Here is a 6,000-nt window from a genome sequence, read left to right on the forward strand (position 1 = left end):
ACAACTCTTTTCCCATTATTAATTTTTCAAGCCGATGATCTATTTGTGCAAATGTCTCGTACGGGGGATGCTTGAGTTTGAAATTTAATTATAACATATTTATCTTCAACTTTAAAAAAAAAATCAAGATTTAGAGAAATTTTTCCAGTGATCATCTTGGTTTCATAATTTACACATTTTTCATTTATAATATATTGTAAATTAGTTCAAGATTTTTGTCCATTAACTTTCATTTTTTTCAATTATAGTTTTTTTTCATTGTATCGATGATGTGACATCATTTATGTTAGTAATAATCAACGTCATATCAACATTAAGATAGAAAATAATTAAAATTAAATAAATATGCAAGCTAGTGTACCGAGAGTATGAATTAATTGATAACATGATAAAAATAGAAAATATGCAAGTTACGAAGCCAAAAAATATTATTCTCCCGATTTCTTGGGACATCAGCAACTGAGCTTCCTAGAGTTTGTGGTAGGTTGGCGTTTAAAATCCATAGGCGTAGAATTATGTAGGAAAACGACTAAAAATCAAACAAAAACAATGTATTTTTAATGTACACTCTTCAATCAATTGAAAAGAGAAATAATCATAAATCTGCAAAAACATGGTAAGTACTAGAATCCACAGCAATAAGCCTCACTGCAGAAATTGCTGCTGCAACAGACATGCATCCGAAAACCAGGACATTTAGCCAATGCCAAGACTTCTGCAAGGATGTAAGCTTATTCTTCTTGGCCACAAGATACATGTGGTTTGCAAGAATAAATGTGAGAGGGAATGTGCTAATAGCTCCTGTAAGACTCATGAAATCGCCCAAGAATGGTAGCAAGGCTGCAACGAAGGAGGTCATCCCTAGATAACCGCCCCTAACTAAGATCCTGAAAGACAAGTTGCGTAAAGAAAGCGCACTTCCTTTTATCCCATATTTTGTGTCCAAGTATTCATACATCGGACTCGCAAAAATCTGAGAGCAAAAAATGATGATCCTGGAGTCAATATACATAAATCCTAAAGATTTCGATAAACTGCAGTAGAAGTTCTTGATTGTGGTCTTATATTGTACCGGAATTCGCACCCACACTCAGTTTTTAACAAACTGTTGAACACATCAATCAAAAACTTTAAACACACATGGGACGTATACGTACAATACTATATGCCACACAAAGCATACTTCTCTCGGTGTAGTATAGATTAGATCTCTTTCTTCAAGTTAGAATACAGATCTAGTGATGCCCCAGAGCGTAACATAAGTCTGTTGTCTTTTATAAAGCTTCACAACTGTAACCTTAAAAGGGGTATATTTTGCATTGAAAAGGTGTGAACATAAAGTTATAAAAAGGTAATTCAAGGGTGCTGTGGTAACCGGGTTTCATTTGAGGGGGTTTTGATTTAAGTTACCTTAAAATATTTTCATGAAATGAAAATTGGGTAAATCGAGATAAAAGTAGAAAAGAGATGACGATGAATACATGTAAAGCAATGATTGTCTGCAAGAAAGCCGAAATATTAGCAAAAGCCTTGATCCAAGTTGGACCATTAACATTGTTGAGCAAGTAGGCTGATGTCTTCGAACCATAAGCCCAGTATCCCATAAAGGTTACTGCAAACATTGGCACAACCCCAAGTGTGAACTGAAAATACAGAGCCTTCATCATGTTCTCAACAACTGGTTTTCTAACTGTTGCCTGTCAAAAAGATGAATGAACACCAGAGTTGGTCAAAAACCGAATCTATAATCTCTAAAATGATTTTATGAGAGCAATTCAGATGCCAGAAAGTCACATGTAAAGTCTCCCAAAAGACCCTACTGTTCATTATACATGCTATTCACATGGAAAGTTCCTCGTTAATTTTCTGTCTTACCTGTATTTCTGGAAGCATTCCAGTATTGAAGGCAAAAACAAGATTTGCAGAAGCACCAATGGTAGTAAAAATCTTGTCTGTGACTGATCCTGGAATTTCATAATCCCTGGGAGGAGCTTCAGTGCCTATTGCAAATAAATGGTTTCCTCGTCACAAAATTAAAATATATTCTGCTCCCAGAAACTGGATTTTGGTACGTCTTGACTTGCAAAATATAAAAGAAAATGAGGATAGTATACCATCTTTCAGTGCCAGTGCAAATCCTATGATGATGTACACCAGACTAAAGAACGTTGAAAATGCCAGCCATATACGCAGTGCTGACAAGTGGGGTATGGCCATGGCAAAGAGAGCACAGGCCAGCCCCGCTATGGCAATGGCATATGGAAGTTTCATGGAGTTGTCACCATGAAAAAGAACATAGAAAGCCTGTGAACCATAAGAATAAAGAAAATCAACTAAAGCCTCGACGTCTTTATAAGAAAATCCCAGTTTCTCAACAGTTCATGGCATAGATAGGTATCATGCTTCAAGATTTTGAAGGTATTGAAACATTCAGAAATTTGCAGCAGCAATCAATTAATTAATATATCAAAGGAAAGTTAAATTCGAACCTTATTCTCTTCTCTGCCATCGTGTTAGAATTCCACAAGTATAAATACATTGACAAAAGTTAAATAAGAGGAATTGAGAAGACTATCCTCCAAACTCAAACATGGGACTTTGAAACAACAAAATAGTGAAGTACCTAAAAGCCTGACCGGCTAAAATTATAAATCCAACATTGATCATGAAGAGATTCACATACTGCAGTGCCCATGTCAGAGAATATGCCTTTCTACCTATAAAATAAAGCTTAGAATGTCCCACTCTGAAAGAAAAGGGACTGGAATACTTGTTTTCATGTCATTATTCATTTTTACTCTTACCATATATAAATCCTGCAAGGTCTCTGTATCTGATATGCCTCTTTCCTCCGAACTCATGAAGCTCAGCAACAAGAGCATTTGCGTACAAAGATATTGCTGTTGCAAGGATAAGTCCTACCACACCTCCTATCCAACCCAACGGAACCATGACAGTGCCAGAGTACCCCAGCACATAGGCACTGTTGATCCCAGTAGTGAGAACAAATCCCACTTGAAACCATGAATCTACAATAACATAACAAGAATAAGCCAAGATGGTTCGAAGTAGAGTAAAATAAAACACATCACATGCCATCAGTTCAAAGCTAAAATCATCACATTGATCTTTGAGGGATGAACAGTTCCACTAAAAGTACACTGAATCTTTATAGTATTTGAATCTAATTTAAGCCCAAAATGTTTTGTTCGATGGATTTCCGCTCAAATCACTACGATTATTAATGGTTTATTAACATATTTCAAACTAAAAGTATAGAGTTCAAATTCAAATTCTAGTTCTAGCCAAACCCGAACCCAAAATATTTTTTCAAGATTCGGACTTTTGTTTTAGAGCCATATATATATAAATGAAATTAGATAATATAATAGAGTCAATTATCATTCAATTTCCATATTTTGGAAAAAAAATATCATTAATTAGGCTATATAAAGTTCATTCAGGATATCCTAAAATAGCTATAAGATACAGCTTAAAAGTATACATCATACGTGGCACATGTAAAAGGTTTAAAATAAACATTTTATACCAACAAATTTTCCAGTATTAGAAAGAAATTTCGCTTTATTAACATAAGGACTAAACAAATTAAATCTCAAAATCCGATCAAGTTTTCCCGATCGAAAAAGTTTGAAAACATAACATCCTCAGAATGGAATACTTACACATTCAAGCGAAAATCACAAATAAAAATATCCAAAACGACTCAAAGTCGAACCCAGCAAGTCACTAAACAAATCTTTTATTTCCGAAAGCATGAGTTTTAACCCGAATATACTGCGAGAATGAAACCCCTTCGGCAATCAACGTTTCCTATGAAATACTGGACCTAAATAATAAATAAATAAAAAGGTCCGATGATACGAGCAAAAGAAAAGAAAAAAAAAAAGACCATGGCTAATTTTGATGGGCGGTGTCTGGAATTTCGACGCCAAATGATCATCGAATAGACTTTTCCCGCAGCGGCGGAGCTCCCAACGCTGTCGTCTCCGCCTTGGCCACCCATTTCCAGCAGCACACCTCACCACCAACTTCTTCTCCTGCTCCCGATAGCAAAACCAATCACCTCCTCTTCAGATATCACCAAAGCCAGGCCTTCTTCCTCCTCTCTTTTCCCCGCCACTATTTATCAGTGCCCAATAAATAATCGAATAAATAAAAAAACCCGAAAATACAACACACAGCTTGCAGAGATCGAGCGTACTTTGAGAGAAAACGAGAGGGGAGAATTAACAGCAATCGTGTGTCGTTAATTTTTCTAAAAAAAAATATCGTTTTGCGAAATTGGTTATTCGTTAATTCTCTTAATAAATCGAATCCAACGAATTTTTTAATTTATTTATTTAAACAAAAGAAAGAATGCCATTGATTGGTTAGTTAGTCCCATCAAATCAGCATATTGGTTCCGTGGTTGATTACCGTCAAATGAGGACCGTTGATTAGATTTTTGATCGGTTGGGATTCGTTAGATACCGCCAACTGGAGGCTGCTTCTCCCCACGGGGCTACCATCAATAAATGTTGTTTCCTTAGTGTACTTTACGTGATAGTCCGAATGTTTCTAATTGATTATTTATAACAAGATGTCAAAATGAATCTGACTTGTCAATTTGACCCAAAAGATTACGGAAAAAACGACGACGATCTTACAAAAATTATTGTGAATATCGATAGGGTTGATCCGTCTCACAGATAAAGATTCGTGAGACCGTCTCACGAGAGATATACTCAAAAATTATTATATATATCGATGTTATAAATGTTCATCATATAATATTTTTTTAAATAATTATTAATTTTTTATATTGAGTGTATCTTAAATTTTCTAGGAGCAGAATTTCAAATTTATGAATTTGTTCATAAATGAGGATATTTGATTAAATATTTTTTGTTAAATGTTTATTTTTAAAACAATTTATTGAAAGTAATTTTGTTATGTTTGAACTTTTTTTTATTGTATTGATCACGTAAATTTTTTTTTGTGGAGTATTTGAATTTTCTAAACAATTAAATCTTGTATAGATTAACTAATAGGTTAGACAACTTCTACTCTTAAATTTAAATATTTAAATTCATGAAATATAATTATTATATATTTAGGCGATGATCATTATTATGTGTTTAAATTAGAATATTTATGATGTGTTTTGAATTTTTATTTAATTATTTTGTTAAATAATAAAATAATAATGGTGCATAGTAAAAAATTATAAATCTTTTCAAAAAATAAAATATTATCATGTTGTTCTAGTTGGTTGGGGTTTGGGTTTGGGTTTGGGTTTTGGTCGGGGTTCATAGTTTTCGGGTTGTTCAAGTTGGGCTTGGGTTGGGAAATTTTTTTAATAACCATGATTCAACTCGACTCACCCAGACTGACACCCTAACGTGGCATGATATGTCCATGCTCTGAATTTTTCTTCCACGCACATTGGGGCGATAATAAAATATTGTCCTAGCATGAATCCTCTGTTCCATCAATTATTCCTTAATAAACACGTGTCGGGGCAGTCAAGAATTTCCGTCCTAAGTGCCTTCTTCTTTGGGCTTCGATCTAGTGCGGGGTGGTCAAGATTTTCAGTCTCGAGAGCCTAACTCTGTGACACCTTTTACACCAACCGATTTGAGGAATGTATAAATTATGACAAAAATAAATTAAATGTGAGCTCAATGCAATAAACTCATGTGTAAAAATGGACTAAAAAAACACAATAAAACATGAAAAAATGAAACTTATCAACATCTTCGTACTAACTTTTTAAATATGTTATAAGACACAAAGAACGACAAAAAACAAAAGCTAGTTAATGGAAATCTCACGATCCTTTTCATGCCTTGGTGAAATTGTACATATTTCTCATCAACCAAATCACAACATGAATTAAAGTTGGCAGGTCTTCATTGTACTAGACGACACAAAATGCAAAACCAACATCATGTCAGAATAAGAAAAAACATCAACTAAATCAAGAAATAAGGCCAA

At 34.2% G+C, this 6,000-nt stretch overlaps 1 pseudogene; it reads right to left on the bottom strand.

Annotated features, from left to right (window-relative positions):
- Positions 1 to 391: 391 nt before the first annotated feature.
- On the bottom strand, positions 392 to 4,027 carry LOC142534224 (proline transporter 3-like; annotated as a pseudogene).
- Positions 4,028 to 6,000: the final 1,973 nt, after the last annotated feature.

Source organism: Primulina tabacum, unplaced genomic scaffold (assembly GCF_025594145.1).
Source record: "Primulina tabacum isolate GXHZ01 unplaced genomic scaffold, ASM2559414v2 Contig429, whole genome shotgun sequence".
NCBI lineage: Eukaryota > Viridiplantae > Streptophyta > Magnoliopsida > Lamiales > Gesneriaceae > Primulina > Primulina tabacum.